We start from the raw sequence: 16,702 nt of genomic DNA, 5'->3' as shown, positions 1-16,702 counted from the left end.
TCAAAGAATTCTGCTGTAGTAGCGAGTGGAGCAATAGGTGTGCATAAGAAATCATTATTATTTGTGCTAGTGAAGTCACACAACTTAGTATTCTCAACAGTACCCATTTTAGCAGTAGTAAATAAAGCAAACTAAATAAAGTAAATGCAAGTAACTAATTTTTTTGTGTTTTTAATATAGAGAGCAAACAAAGCAGTAAATAAAGTGAAACTAGCAACTAATTTTTTTGTGTTTTGATATAATGCAGCAACCAAAGCAGTAAATAAAATAAAGTAAAGCAAGACAAAAACAAAGTAAAGAGATTGGAAGTGGAGACTCCCCTTGCAGCGTGTCTTGATCTCCCCGGCAACGGCGCCAGAAAAAGAGCTTGATGCGTGCAGTCAACACGTCCGTTGGGAACCCCAAGAGGAAGGTGTGATGCGTACAGTAGCAAGTTTTCCCTCAGAAAGAAACCAAGGTTTATCGAACCGAGGAGGAGCCAAGAAGCACGTTGAAGGTTGATGGCGGAGGAGTGTAGTGCGGCGCAACACCGGGGATTTCGGCGCCAACGTGGAACCTGCACAACACAATCACGAGAACTTTGCCCCAACGTAACGGTGAGGTTGTCAATCTCACCGGCTTGCTGTAAACAAAGGATTAGATGTATAGTGTGGATGATGATGGTTGTTTGCAAAGAGCGAGTAAAGCACAATTGCGAGCGGATTGTATTTCAGATGTAAAGAATAGGACCGGGGTCCACAGTTCACTAGTGGTGTCTCTCCCATAAGATAGCAGATGTTGGGTGAACAAATTACAGTTGGGCAATTGAAAAATAAAGAAGGCACAATAATGCACATACATATATCATGATGAGTACTATGAGATTTAATCAGGGCATTACGACAAAGTACACAGACCGCTATCCAGCATGCATCTGTGCCTAAAAAGTCCACCTTCAGGTTATCATCCGAACCCCTTCCAGTATTAAGTTGTAAACAACGAGACAATTGCATTAAGTATGGTGCGTAATGTAATCAACACAAATATCCTTAGACAAAGCATCGATGTTTTATCCCTAGTGGCAACAAGACATCCACAACCTTAGAACTTTCCGTCACTGTCCCAGATTTAATGGAGGCATGAACCCACTATCGAGCATAAATACTCCCTCTTGGAGTCACAAGTATCAACTTGGCCGAGCCTCTACTAGCAACGGAGAGCATGCAAGAACATAAATAACATATATGATAGATTGATAATCAACTTGACATAGTATTCAATATTCATCGGATCCCAACAAACATAACATGTAGGATTACAAATAGATGATCTTGATCATGATAGGCAGCTCACAAGATCTAACATGATAGCACAATGAGGAGAAGACAGCCATCTAGCTACTGCTATGGACCCATAGTCCAGGGGTGAACTACTCACACATCGATCCGGAGGCGATCATGGCGATGAAGAGACCTCCGGGAGATGATTCCCCTCTCCGGCAGGGTGCCGGAGGCGATCTCCTGAATCCCCCGAGATGGGATTGGTGGCGGCGGCGTCTCTGGAAGGTTTTCCGTATCGTGGCTCTCGGTACTGGGGGTTTCGCGATGAAGGCTTTAAGTAGGCGGAAGGGCAGGTAAGGAGGCGTCACGAGGGCCCACACAGTTGGCCGGCGCGACCAGGGTTTGGGCCGCGCCGCCCTGTTGTGTGGCCACCTCGTGGCCACACTTCGTCTCTCCCTCGGACTTCTGGAAGCTTCGTGCAAAAATAGGACCCTGGGCGTTGATTTCGTCCAATTCCGAGAATATTTCCTTCTAGGATTTCTGAAACCAAAAACAACAGAAAACAGCAACTGGCTCTTCGGCATCTCGTCAATAGGTTAGTGCCGGAAAATGCATAAATATGACATATAATGTGTATAAAACATGTGAGTATCATCATAAAAGTAGCATGGAACATAAGAAATTATAGATACGTTTGAGACGTATCAAGCATCCCCAAGCTTAGTTCCTACTCGCCCTCGAGTAGGTAAACGATAACAAAGATAATTTCTGAAGTGACATGCTATCATAATCTTGATCATACTATTGTAAAGCATATGAAATGAATGCAGCGATTCGAAGCAATGATGAAGATAATGAGTAAACTAATGAATCATATAGCAAAGTCTTTTCATGAATAATACTTTCAAGACAAGCATCAATAAGACTTGCATAAGAGTTACTCATAAAGCAATAGATTCAAAGTAAAGGCGTCGAAGGAACACAAAAGAAGATTAAGTTTCAGCGGTTGCTTTCAACTTCAACATATATATCTCATGGATAATTGTCAACACAAAGCAATATAACAAGTGCAATAAGTAAACATGTAAGAATCAATGCACACAGTTGACACAAGTGTTTGCTTCTAAGATAGAAAGAATGGGCAAACTGACTCAACAATAAAGTAGAAGATAGGCCCTTCGCAGAGGGAAGCATTGATTACTATATTTGTGCTAGAGCTTTTCATTTTGAAAACAAGAAACAATTTTGTCAACAGTAGTAATAAAGCATATGTGTTATGTATAAAACATCTTATAAGTTGCAAGCCTCATGCATAGTATACTAATAGTGCTCGCAGCTTGTCCTAATTAGCTTGGATTAACACGGATTATCATTGCATAGCATATGTTTCAACCAAGTGTCACAAAGGGGTACCTCTATGCCGCTCGTACAAAGGTCTAAGGAGAAAGCTCGCATTGGATTTCTCGCTTTTGATTATTCTCAACTTAGACATCCATACCGGGACAACATAGACAACAGATAATGGACTCCTCTTTAATGCATAAGCATTCAAAAACAGTTAAAATTCTCATAAGAGATTGAGGATTAATTGTCCACACTGAAACTTCCACCATGAATCATGGCTTTAGTTAGCGGCCCAATGTTCTTCTCTAACAGTATGCATACTCAAACCATTTGATCATGAAAATCGCTCTTACTTCAGACAAGACGAACATGCATAGCAACTCACATGATATTCAACAAAGGTAAAGTTGATGGCGTCCCCAGAAACATGGTTACCGCTCAACAAGCAACTTATTAAGAAATAAGACACATAAGTACATATTCTTCACCACAATAGTTTTTAAGCTATTTGTCCCATGAGCTATATATTGCAAAGGTAAAGGAATAGAAATTTTAAAGGTAGCACTCAAGTAATGTACTTTGGAATGGCGGAGAAATACCATGTGGTAGGTAGGTATGGTGGACACAAATGGCATAGTATTTGGCTCAAGGATTTGGATGCACGAAAAGAATTCCTCTCAATACAAGGCTAGGCTAGCAAGGTTGTTTGAAGCAAACTCAAGTATAAAAGGTGCAGCAAAGCTCACATATGAACATATTGTAACTATTATAAGACTTTACATTGTCTCCTTGTTGTTCAAACACCTCAACCGAGAAAATATCTAGACTCTAGAGATCAATCATGCAAACCAAATTTTAACAAGCTCTATGTAGTTATTCATTAATGAGTACAAGGTACATGATGCAAGAGCTTAAACATGATCTATATGAGCACAACAATTGCCAAGTATCACATTATTCAAGACATTAAACCATTTACCACATGCGGCATTTTCCGTTTCCAACCATATAGCAATGAATGAAGTAGTTCAAATTTCGCAATGAACATTAAGAATAAAGCTAAGAACATATGTGTTCATACGAAACAGCGGAGCGTGTCTCTCTCCTAAACAAAGAATGCTAGGATCCGATTTTATTCAAACAAAAAAAAACAAACAGACGCTCCAAGTAAAGCACATAAGATGTGACGGAATAAAAATATAGTTTCACTAGAGGAACCTGATAAGTTGTCGATGAAGAAGGGATGCCTTGGGCATCCCCAAGCTTAGACGCTTGATTCTTCTTAAAATATGCAGGGATGAACCACGGGGGCATCCCCAAGCTTTGACTTTTCACTCTTCTTGATCATATTGTATCATCCTCCTCTCTTGACCCTTGAAAACTTCCTCCACACCAAACTCGAAACAAACTCATTAGAGGGTTAGTGCATAATTCATATATTCAGAGGTGACATAATCATTCTTAACACTTCGGACATTGCACAAAGCTACTAAAAGTTAATGGAACAAAGAAATCCATCAAACATAGCAAAACAGGCAATGCGAAATAAAAGGCAGAATCTGTCAAAACAGAACAGTTCGTAAAGACGAATTTTAAAGTGGCACCAGACTTGCCTAGATGAAAATGCCCAAATTGAATGAAAGTTGCGTAAATATCTGAGGATCACGCACGTAAATTGGCAGATTTTTTTGATTTTTCTACAGAGACTACTGCTCAAATTTGTGACAGCAAGAAATCTGTTCCTGCGCAGTAATCCAAATCTAGTATTGGTTTTACTATCAAAGACTTTACTTGGCACAACAATGCAATAAAATAAAGATAAGGAGAGGTTGCTACAGTAGTAAACAACTTCTAAGTCAAGCATATCATAAATTTTCTTAGGCATAACAGAAATACTTGCACCAAGATCACATAAAGCATTACAATCAAAATCATTGACCCTCATCTTAATGATAGGCTCCCAACCATCTTCTAACTTCCTAGGAATATAAGTTTCAAGTTTTAGTTTATCTTCTCTAGCTTTTATGAGAGCATTTGTAATATGTTTTGTAAAGGCCAAATTTATAGCACTAGCATTGGGACTTTTAGCAAGCTTTTGTAAGAACTTTATAACTTCAGAGATGTGACAATCATCAAAGTCTAAACCATTATTATCTACAACAATGGGATCATTGTCCCCAATATTTTGAAAAATTTCAGCGAGTTTTATCAATTTCGGCAGTTTTAGCGGTTTCAGTGCAATTTTGCACGCTTTGCACTAGGAGTAGAAACATTGCCAACACCAATTATTTTACCATTGATAGTAGGAGGTGTAGCAACATGTGAATCATTAACATTACTAATGGTGGTAATAGTCCAAACTTTAGCTACCTTATTCTCTTTAGGTAGTTTTTCGTTTTCTTCTCTTTCCCACCTAGCATGCAATTCGGCCATCAATCTAATATTCTCATTAATTCGAACATGGATGGCATTTGCTGTAGTAACAATCTTATTATCAATATCCTTATTAGGCATAACTTTCAATTTTAAAAGATCAACATCGAGAGGCAAGACTATCAACCTTAGAAGCGAGAATATCAATTTTATCGAGCTTTTCCTCAACAGATTTGCTAAAAGCAGTTTGTGTACTAATAAATTCTTTAAGCATGGCTTCAAGACCAGGGGGTACACTCCTATTATTGTTGTAAGAATTCCCATAAGAATTACCATCACTATTACCATTAGCAGAAGGATATGGCCTATAGTTGTTACCAGAATTATTCCTATAAGCATTGTTGTTGAAATTATTGTTTTTAATGAAGTTCACATCAACATGTTCTTCTTGGGCAACCAATGAAGCTAAAGGAACATTATTAGAATCAACATTAGATCTACCATTCACAAGCATAGACATAATAGCATCAATCTTATCACTCAAGGAGGAGGTTTCTTCAACAGAATTTACCTTCTTACCTTGTGGAGCTCTTTCCGTGTGCCATTCAGACTAATTTGTCATCATATCATCAAGAAGCTTTGTTGCCGCCCCGGCCCAAAGTAATGGACATAAAGGTACCTCCAGCAGCTGAATCCAATAGGTTCCGCGAAGAAAAATTCAATCCTGCATAGAAGGTTTGGATGATCATCCAAGTAGTCAGTCCATGGGTTGGGCAATTCTTTACCAAAGATTTCATTCTCTCCCATCCTTGAGCAACATGTTCATTATCTAATTGCTTGAAATTCATTATGCTACTTCTCAAAGATATAATTTTAGCGGGAGGATAATATCTACCAATAAAAGCATCCTTACATTTAGTCCATGAATCAATACTATTTCTAGGCGAGAGATAGCAACCAATCTTTAGCTCTTCCTCTTAAAGAGAAAGGAAACAGTTTTAATTTTATAATGTCACCATCTACATCCTTATACTTTTGCATTTCATATAGTTCAACAAAATTATTAAGATGGGCAGCAAGCATCATCGGAACTAGCACCGAGAAAATTGCTCTCTCATAACAAGATTCAGAGTAAAGCAGGTTTAATTTCAAAGAATTCTGCTGTAGTAGCAGGTGGAGCAATAGGTGTGCATAAGAAATCATTATTATTTGTGCTAGTGAAGTCACACAACTTAGTATTCTCAACAGTACCCATTTTAGCAGTAGTAAATAAAGCAAACTAAATAAATTAAATGCAAGTAACTAATTTTTTTGTGTTTTTAATATAGAGAGCAAACAAAGCAGTAAATAAAGTAAAACTAGCAACTAATTTTTTTTGTGTTTTGATATAATGCAGCAACCAAAGCAGTAAATAAAATAAAGTAAAGCAAGACAAAAACAAAGTAAAGAGATTGGAAGTGGAGACTCCCCTTGCAGCGTGTCTTGATCTCCCCGGCAACGGCGCCAGAAAAAGAGCTTGATGCGTGCAGATCAACACGTCCGTTGGGAACCCCAAGAGGAAGGTGTGATGCGTACGGTAGCAAGTTTTCCCTCGTAAAGAAACCAAGGTTTATCGAACCAGGAGGAGCCAAGAAGCACGTTGAAGGTTGATGGCGGAGGAGTGTAGTGCGGCGCAACACCAGGGATTCCGGCGCCAACATGGAACCTGCACAACACAATCACAGAACTTTGCCCCAACGTAACAGTGAGGTTGTCAATCTCACCGGCTTGCTGTAAACAAAGGATTAGATGTATAGTGTGGATGATGATGGTTGTTTGCAAAGAGCAGTAAAGCACAATTGTAGCAGATTGTATTTCAGATGTAAAGAATAGGACCGGGGTCCACAGTTCACTAGTGGTGTCTCTCCCATAAGATAGCAGATGTTGGGTGAACAAATTACAGTTTGGCAATTGACAAATAAAGAAGGCATAACAATGCACATACATATATCATGATGAGTACTATGAGATTTAATCAGGACATTACGACAAAGTACACAGACCGCTATCCAGCATGCATCTGTGCCTAAAAAGTCCACCTTCAGGTTATCATCCGAACCCCTTCCAGTATTAAGTTGTAAACAACATACAATTGCATTAAGTATGGTGCGTAATGTAATCAACACAAATATCCTTAGACAAAGCATCGATGTTTTATCCCTAGTGGCAATAACACATCCACAACCTTAGAACTTTCTCGTCATCTGTCCCGCATTTAATGGAGGCATGAACCCACTATCGAGCATAAATACTCCCTCTTGGAGTCACAAGTATCAACTTGGCCGGAGCCTCTACTAGCAACGGAGAGCATGCAAGAACATAAATAACATATATGATAGATTGATAATCAACTTGACATAGTATTCAATATTCATCGGATCCCAACAAACACAACATGTAGGATTACAAATAGATGATCTTGATCATGATAGGCAGCTCACAAGATCTAACATGATAGCACAATGAGGAGACAACCATCTAGCTACTGCTATGGACCCATAGTCCAGGGGTGAACTACTCACACATCGATCCGGAGGCGATCATGGCGATGAAGAGACCTCCGGGAGATGATTCCCCTCTCCGGCAGGGTGCCGGAGGCGATCTCCTGAATCCCCCGAGATGGGATTGGCGGCGACGGCGTCTCTGGAAGGTTTTCCGTATCGTGGCTCTCGGTACTGGGGGTTTCGCGATGAAGGCTTTAAGTAGGCGGAAGGGCAGGTAAGGAGGCGTCACGAGGGGCCCACACAGTAGGCCGGCGCGACCAGGGCTTGGGCCGCGCCACCCTGTTGTGTGGCCACCTCGTGGCCACACTTCGTCTCTCCCTCAGACTTCTGGAAGCTTCGTGCAAAAATAGGACCCTGGGCGTTGATTTCGTCCAATTCCGAGAATATTTCCTTACTAGGATTTCTGAAACCAAAAACAGCAGAAAACATCAATCGGCTCTTCGGCATCTCGTCAATAGGTTAGTGCCGGAAAATGCATAAATATGACATATAATGTGTATAAAACATGTGAGTATCATCATAAAAGTAGCATAGAACATAAGAAATTATAGATACGTTTGAGACGTATCACACCCCACAGGCCGGCGCGCCCCCCTCCTTGGCCGCGCCACCCTGTGGTGTGGGGCCGCCTTGGCCCCTCTCCATATCTTCTTCGGTGTTCTGGAAAGCTCCGTGGAAAATAAGACCGTGGGCTTTTGTTTCGTCCAATTCCGAGAATATTTCCTGTGTAAGATTTCGAAACCAAAAACAGCGAAAACGAGAAGCGGCGCTTCGGCATCTTGTTAATAGGTTAGTGCCGGAAAATGCATCAAAATGATATAAAGTGTATGTAAAACATGTGAGTATTGTCATAAAACTAGCATGGAACATAAGAAATTATAGATACGTTTGAGACGTATCAGACGCTCGTCCCCGATGACTATGACGAGGAGGCGGCCATGGTCGCCGCCCTAGTCGCGTCAAAGGCCGACGAGGAGTCGAAGTGGTGGCGGAGCACATTGCCTCGGTAAGCGAGATTTTCTCTGTCGTCCAGCTCTCGACAATGGTGAAGGAGCACGTTGCCTCCCTGCCGCACGCACCACCACATGCAGCATGGGAGGTTCCACCTCCTCCGCAGTACGCGTCGGTAGGCACACCTTCGCAGTACGCACAACTTACGTAGTACGTGCCACATCCGCCGGAGGTCCCTGCTTGGGTGTAGCAACCGTGGGCGCCCCCGCCCTTCGTCGACCTCGTCTCCGATCATAAAGAAGACGTCGGCGCCAGAAACTACGATCTAGATTTACTTTTAAACTAAGTAAATTTCTATCAAATTTTTGCCCGCTTTTTAAACTTCGTTCCATTTGTCTCATGTGTGGGACAAATAGCCATTGGACCGAATGGGTCACGCCGCTGGGCCCAGTGTTCTGGCATTGTACTTGTGAACCGACATAAGAGCATCTCCATCGCGTCCCCCAAAGCGTCCCCAAAGCAATTTGGGGCGCGCCGGACCAAAAAACGGTTCCAGCCGCGTCCCCGCCCAATTTTGTCTGGCGCGCCCCAATACGGTGTCCGGCACCCTGAGGCCGTCCCCGTCCCACAGGGGACGCACAGGGCACGCCGGACACAACGAAAAGCGAGGTGAACCGACGCGGGCTCCCACATGTCGGCGAGTATTTGCATAAACCGTTGATTCGTGCCTTTTTTTCCCGTCGCTCCTTCCTTCCCGCGCCTCCCACCCCTCCGCCGCCGTTGGATTTGCTGGCCGTTTGAGCGTCTGATCTCTTTTAATAGTCGGCACCGTCGCCGCGGCTGGCGCTCCCGCCGGTCGTTCCGCAGCCGCCGCTTTGCCATCGCGTCCCAGAATGCGGTGTCAAATCCGCCCCACCTCCGCGCACACAAGGTGCTCGACGACTTGCCAGGTAGGCGCGATTGGCCGCTGTTCATTGCGTCGCCTGCCTCGGTGCAATTTTAACCATTGATTTTGCTTTAGACATGGATATCGACGATGAGATGGTTGCCCTGCTGCTGGAGGACGAGCAAGCCTTCGACGATGACCTCCGGGAGCATTTGTTGATCATCGTGTCCCTACGGGACATGGTTGACACCGAGGCAGAGAAGAGGAAGAGGCCGCGCCGCGGAGGATCAAGGCCGGGGAGAAGGAAGCCAAGCCCCGGCAGAGGATGGAGGGGCATGCCATGCTGCACAACGACTACTTCGCTGATGATGCAACACATGCCGAAAATTTTTGGCGCCGGTACAGGATGAGCAAGGGGCTGTTCATGAATATCCTCCACGGCGTTCAAGGGTTCGACCCCTACTTCAAGCTCAAGCTTGACGCTGTAGGCGTTGTCGGGTTCTCGTCGATTCAGAAGTGCACCGCCGCCATGAGGATGCTTGCATACAGAGCACCTGCCGATACACATGACGACTACCTTCGCATGAGTGAGTCTATTGCCATTGAGTGCATGTACAAGTTTTGCCGAGCTGTGATGGGAAAGTTTGGCAAATACTACTTGAGAGGGCCAACTGAGGAAGAGACTGCAAGGATCATGACACAAAATGATGCCAGAGGATTTCCTAGAATGCTTGGAAGCATCGATTGCATGCATTGGACATGGAAGAACTGGCCGTTTGCTTGGTAAGGTATATACAAAGGGCGTCATGGATATTGCAGTGTGGTGCTTGAAGCTGTGGCAGATTATGACCTGTGGATTTAGCATTCTTTCTTTGGCATGTGGGGATCACACAATGACATCAACGTGTTGCAGCAGTCTCTGGTGTTCAGCAGACTAGTGGAAGGGCTTGCTCCACCATGCAACTACGAGATCAATGGCCACGAATATACCAAAGGCTATTATGTAGCCGATGGTGTATATCCAAAATGGGCCACTTTTGTCAAAACAATCTCGAATCCATCAGGTCTGAAGAATTCCCACTTTGCTACGCGACAGGAGGCTTGCAGGAAGGATGTCGAGCGGGCATTTGGTGTGCTTCAAGCACAATTTGCCATTGTCCGTACCCCTGCTCTAAGCTGGTCTCACGACCAAATGTGGGAAGTGATGTAGGCTTGTGTGATCATGCACAACATGATCATCGAGGATGACCGCAAGAATCATGCCAGGACACATGTTGGTCCCTATGAGTGTGAGGGCCCTCTTGCGGAGGTTGATCATGAGTTGCCTGTAGATGTTGCTGATTTTCTCGCCATGCACGCAGAGATCCATGACAATAATGTTCGTGATCAACTTCAAGCTGATCTCGTTGAGCATTTGTGGAGGATCAAAGGAAATACCGTAGCACCTTAATCTAGCATCTAGCCCTATTTATTATATTTGTTTACTTGTTTTATTGTTTGTTGTATTTTAATTTGAAAACAATCCTTGCAAACATTTTTATTCATATGCTATATTTGATAAATGGTTCTATGTTAAAAAATAAGTATTTTTAATGTTTGGGGACGGCGTTTGGGGGACGCGGCTGGGGAGCGACGTCTCCCAAATGCGGCACGAATAAAACACGTCCTCCAAACGCTCAATCCGGCGGTTTGGGGACGCTTTGGGGGACGCGACTGAAGATACTCTAAATAGATATAAATGAATCGTTTGGGTCGTCGATTTAGGTCGGGTAGAGATGGCCCATAGCTCTGGGTGGGTACGGCGCAGGAGATTTTTTTATAACAGAACTTCTACTGTACTAGTACAAATGCCCGTGCGTTGCCACGGGAAACAATATAGAGATTTTTACCGCATATGCAGAGAAAACACACTGCAAATTCACACGATGAAAAGAGATGGCTAGATAATATTGCAAGAAAAATACTTTGCCTAAAAGATAGATCAATATGAAATGTAGTGTACATCATATGCATGAAGGAAACAACCAATAATTATCTCTGCATGCCAATATTTCACTTCATTCCTATCTTGCAGCAGACGACTTCAAAAAACAACTTTCATATGCATTTTTTGAAATCAAAGCCGTCTTCCTTTGACTAATTTCATTTTTAATCCATATACATCTTGACGGTTACATGTTTAGAAAAGACCCTGAAACAAATAAAAATAATATCATGTTTCATACATGACCTAAAGCTTAAAGTGAAAGATTGTTTCTAAGTAGCCTAAGGTTGTCTTCAAGACACATGCAAAGTTGCAAATGCGAAAGAGAATGTATCTAAGAGAATGTGTGCTTTTTTATTTACATAGACAGAGTAATAGAAACATCCATATTCTTGAGATTTCGATTAGGGGCACAAATATCTCGCTTTTTCTACCTACCATTTAATTATCCTAATTTATCCATCTGGCCTTACTGAAATGCTTTCAATCAAGAAGAAAAACATTATTGTTTACCACAATAGCTTAATAGAATCAACACTGCAGTTCAACACATCGAGACCTGGCCACTACTGTAACTTGCAAAACTGAACTAAATCAGGATGCTAATTCGAGGAAGATCATATTTTTCTGGTTCTAAGAGGAGAAAAGGCTCACATCGACCATCACATCTGAAATATAATTGACTGCGGAACGGGAACATGGAGAGGTACGTAACTCTTGCCTTTAGCCCTCTACATACACACATCCTCACAACCTTTGTACTTTGACCACGGCCCTAGCATATAGATGTACATATGCAAGCAGAAAGAGGGTCAGAATGAAGCAAAATAAAAAAGGTCTTCAGTAGAGCTATAATGTTTTTTTTCCTTTAATGCTCCAAATTTTTGCACATAACTCGGTAATGTTTGTCAGTACAAAACGACCTAATATCTATATCTGTCATTCGGTTATAGAAGCTAACTACATAATGCTGTCTGAACTTGATCTCACATTCTTTTCATGATAGAAATAGAAATAAAGACAATTTTAAACATTTTTTGATATAAGCCCAAAGATAATTCATTCATAAATAAAAAGGTGTTGGCTAGTATAGCAGTATTGAGCCTTATTACCTGAATTACCCATAGATGTCTAGCATACACCGGTACCTACTCATGATAATCTGGTTGATACCCGTGGCTAGTTACATGAAATAAAAGGAAATGATGTGTACGAAGAAATGGTAGTCGGACTCCTCTGGTTTTCTCCAATTAACCTACAGTTGTACCTTATGTGATGATTTAGAAAGAAACACCATATTTGACTCACCCCGTTGTTGATCTGCTAGTGCTAGCCCCATCCTCCCTCCACGCGAGCACGTGTCATCAGCTCCTCCGACCAATTCGCCCTCCTCGGGTCCTGGGACGGCAAGATCTGGTGATGTCGTGGCCCGTGGCCATCAGTGGGGTCAGGGCCGTGTCATCGTCTCCCTGGACGCCTCAATGGTGCATTGACTGATCTCCTCCTCGCCGACCTCCTCGAGGAAGCCAGAGGAGGAAGTGGCGCCGGAGGAGGAAGTGACACAGGATCGCGAGCTAAAGAGCACCCCAGCCGATACTTCTGAATTCCATAATATAGATCATAAAGACAACTCAAGTAACAATCATGATTACCAGAAGATCACCATTTCAGGATTTGAGTTCCTCACCAGCCGATACTTCTGAATTCCATCTGGCTATCGTAAAATTTGAGATGTTACAAAAGTATCAGTGTCCAATAAGTTAATTGGAAGGCTATATACTCCTCTAAACCTGACCCAAACTATTAAATAATCTTAATAGAGAAGTAGTTCTCACACTTGAGAAATAAACCCAAAATATCTTCAATTGCCGAGTAGACCAAGTTTATCAAATATACTCATGTGGTGATACTCGCCTACTCAAGTAGACGAATCATCTATGCATAGCATATGTAAAACTACACGCTAGTGTGAAACGATTATAGATAGATGAACTATTCAGATTACCAAAAATAATAGCGGGTGCTTCCTGATTAAAAAGATGAACGATTCAGAAGAGAGCATATGTAAAATGGTAGGATTGTTATGTACCTTGCAAATTTAGGTAAGCAGATTATTATGTCTCTCATGGTTACGAGCCCAGTTAGATTCTGAAATATTACAATGCACAGTCCCAAAGTTCTTCCGTTCACGTGAATCAAAAGCAGTATTAGACCATGTCCTTAGCAATTATAAAAGCCTCAATAGTCAAAGCTGCACAATGGTCACACAGAATAACAAATACACCAGAGGCATTAAATCAAATACTTGAAGAGCAATCGAGGACTTCACCTTATTAGAATGTCGTGGATACGATCTGGAGCGGGGTGTGGATGTATCCCGTGTCGGCGGCCTACCTGAGCACGATACAACCGACGCATGGATGCTCCCTTACAAGTATCTAGAGCTTGAATTCAATCTTCGTTCTAGGATCCACAAATATGCAGATCGAGAAGAATTCGAGGGCCACAAGTACTACCTGTAGAACTTGAAGGGGACGACAATGACGAGGCAGAGTGTGAGTTTGAAGTTAAATTGGCCTGACGAAGTTAGAAATTGGCGAGCGATTCCTCGCTCCCAACGCTCCGTGCATGGCTTGGCAGAGGGGATGAGGACGGGGATGGAGGCGGAAATGCATCTGAGGAGCATGGAGGTACCGACCCGTGAGAACGAATTTGTTGTCATGGGAGGCATCTCTGGAGCTTGTCAATGTAGCGAAAACATTTACCATCAGCCGCCGTGGTCTCTGATCAGGTCGGCATGTTGCGGTACATAGAGGCGGCTAGGCTCGCGTGGCGGCCTCGTGTGCTGGCTCGTGGAGACCGACGGCGTTGACGGTCGATGCGGCGGCACCGTTGGGACTCGCGCGACATCGGCAAGTAGGCTCGAATGGAGGTATCGCTTACTGGCTCGTGGCGGACGACGGCATGCTGGATCGAGGCGGCGGTGTCGCGGAGTCTCGCGCGACGGCGATGAGCAGGGTCGTGTGTTTGCCGGCCGACGGCGCGTGTAGGATCGAGGCGGCGGTGCCGGAGAGACTCGCCCACGGCGACCGACAGGCTCGTGTAGCGCCGACACAATGTGGCAGGGATGTTTCGGAGTCTGGGAGATCAAAGCGATGGTGATTTTTGGGGAATAAAAGGAGAGATAATTGTCTCCGGGCGTCTCATTTTATTTTCCAAATATGTGGATGTGATGTATTAATGAGATTTATGTAGGCTAAAATCATGGAATCTTCCTAGACCCTATTTTATTTTCCAAATATGTAGGCTGAAATTACGGAGTCTTCCCATTCTATTTTTCAAATATGTGGATTCCAGTGGTGTGTTAATGGGATTTATGTAGGCTGAAATCATGGAGTTTGGATGTACGTTCATTTATTTTGGAAACTTTCTGAAATCATAAATGCCCGAGGAAGGTAATTTGTGAGATTACCATAGCGTGATTCCTGGGATGATTCCTAAAACGGCCTAGGCTGATTAAATGCGCGAGCTGATATTCTGGGAAGGTTAGGACGACCAAAGTGCTGGATTGCAGCGTGAGTGATATTGACTGATTGGTTGCTGGATTGGAGCGTGAGACTTTCCCTGTTTTGGTGGGATGGACGACCAAAAGAACAACCAAAGTAGGGGAGAAGGAGAACACGTTCGTTCTTTTTAAGTAGTAGAGATAGAGATAGAGATTTTATTTATTTTCGCAAAAGGAGGAGGATCACTTGCAAACGGGCGACGGAAAGCCCGATTGGTCCACGCCCACTCACGCCGCTTCTTCTCACAACAACTGTGCTGCGAGCCTTCGACGCTCGCCGTTCAGCCAACGCATCGCCATTGCTCCCCTCCTCCTCTTCCGCCGCCGCCGCCGCCACAAGGACACCACCTTCCCCTCCATCCTATTCAATGGTATCTCCGCCATCGTGTCATCCTGAATTGCTGCTAATTTTCGTTCTGAATGTTGCTCCTCTCCTCCTCCGTGGATTGCGATCCGTGTGTTCGATGAAATGCCTCAGTGCACTAGCGCCATTCTGGGCTCTGAGGTACCTGCAACGCCTTTCATCTAATTGCAGGTTGCATCGCAAGCTCAGTCACCGGCATCGGTAATTCGGTATCCTAGTTGGATGAGAACATACTGGAGTTAGTAAGTATGTAAATTTGGAGCAACCTTCACCCTTGGCAGCAAACTCCTGTGTAACTCATGCGTAAAATTTGTATTCGAGTTTGTAAGTTTTTGACTTCGCTAGTTTCTGCTCAGTTTTTGACCTTTTTTATGTATATATATCATGCATAACCTGTCACCTGTGATACTGTACATATATGTCTTTTTGAATAGTTTAATCCTCTCCTGGCTGCTGCACTTAATCTGTGAAACATAAATGTTGATGTGCTGCTCTGCATAACATGCGTAATGTCCTTTGTTAGATATTCTCTTTGTAGCTTTATTTGCAGAGTATTTGCCATGGAAACCAGTGCGTTGGAACTATGATCTAAGACTTTTCAGTTCAGGTACACATTCTGTTTTATGATTAGTAATTTAGCTTGTTTAGTCCTAGTCATTTAAACCATTGCTACTCCATTCAAGGATTACAAGTCGAGGAGTCGAGACGAGTCGTCTAGGTACTGACTCATAGACTAATTGTCACTAGTCTATACTACTACTTCAGCCGTAACTAGTACAAAATACTACTGTATATAGCAACCAGATAGGTGATTTATTAGTAACTAAAATCGACATAAGTTCAACACAAGTTACGTAACATGATAATGCTAGAATCTAGAAGTTCATGGCATAGGCCTCAAATTATCTTGTCTAGATGATGAAACAATGTCTTTGAACATCAGATTCATTCTCCACGTCTAAATGTTGCTCCATAGCTCTAAAGTTTCTTGTATGTAAGAAATTGCGATTTTTTCTTAAGTTCCACCGATGCCTTTGGACAGTTCTCCATGCCTCAATTGAGTCGATCGACTCGAATACCATGACTAGTCCACGACTAGTCGCTCGACCGTTTGACTCAACGAACTAGTCGAGTCAAACAAGTTAGTCGACAATCAAGTTAGGACTCATAGACTAGTCGCACGACTAGTCTAGACTAGTCGTTAGACTCATAATCCATGACTCCATTTCACATACTTGATTGCATTGCCAGTGTGTGTGCCAGTTGGTATACTGACTAGTACTTGGGCTGTACTGCTTGAAATATCGAACGTATTTACAGAATTGTCATAGTTTAGGTGAACTAGTAGTGTGAATCGTATCAGCAGATGGAGGATAGTATAGTAATATGTGGTGTCATTTGTTAGCTTTTCATTAAGACTATAACTTTGTTAA

This window comes from Lolium rigidum, chromosome 5, assembly GCF_022539505.1.
Source record: "Lolium rigidum isolate FL_2022 chromosome 5, APGP_CSIRO_Lrig_0.1, whole genome shotgun sequence".
Taxonomy (NCBI): Eukaryota; Viridiplantae; Streptophyta; class Magnoliopsida; order Poales; family Poaceae; genus Lolium; species Lolium rigidum.
Note: the sequence above shows the minus strand (reverse complement) of the source record.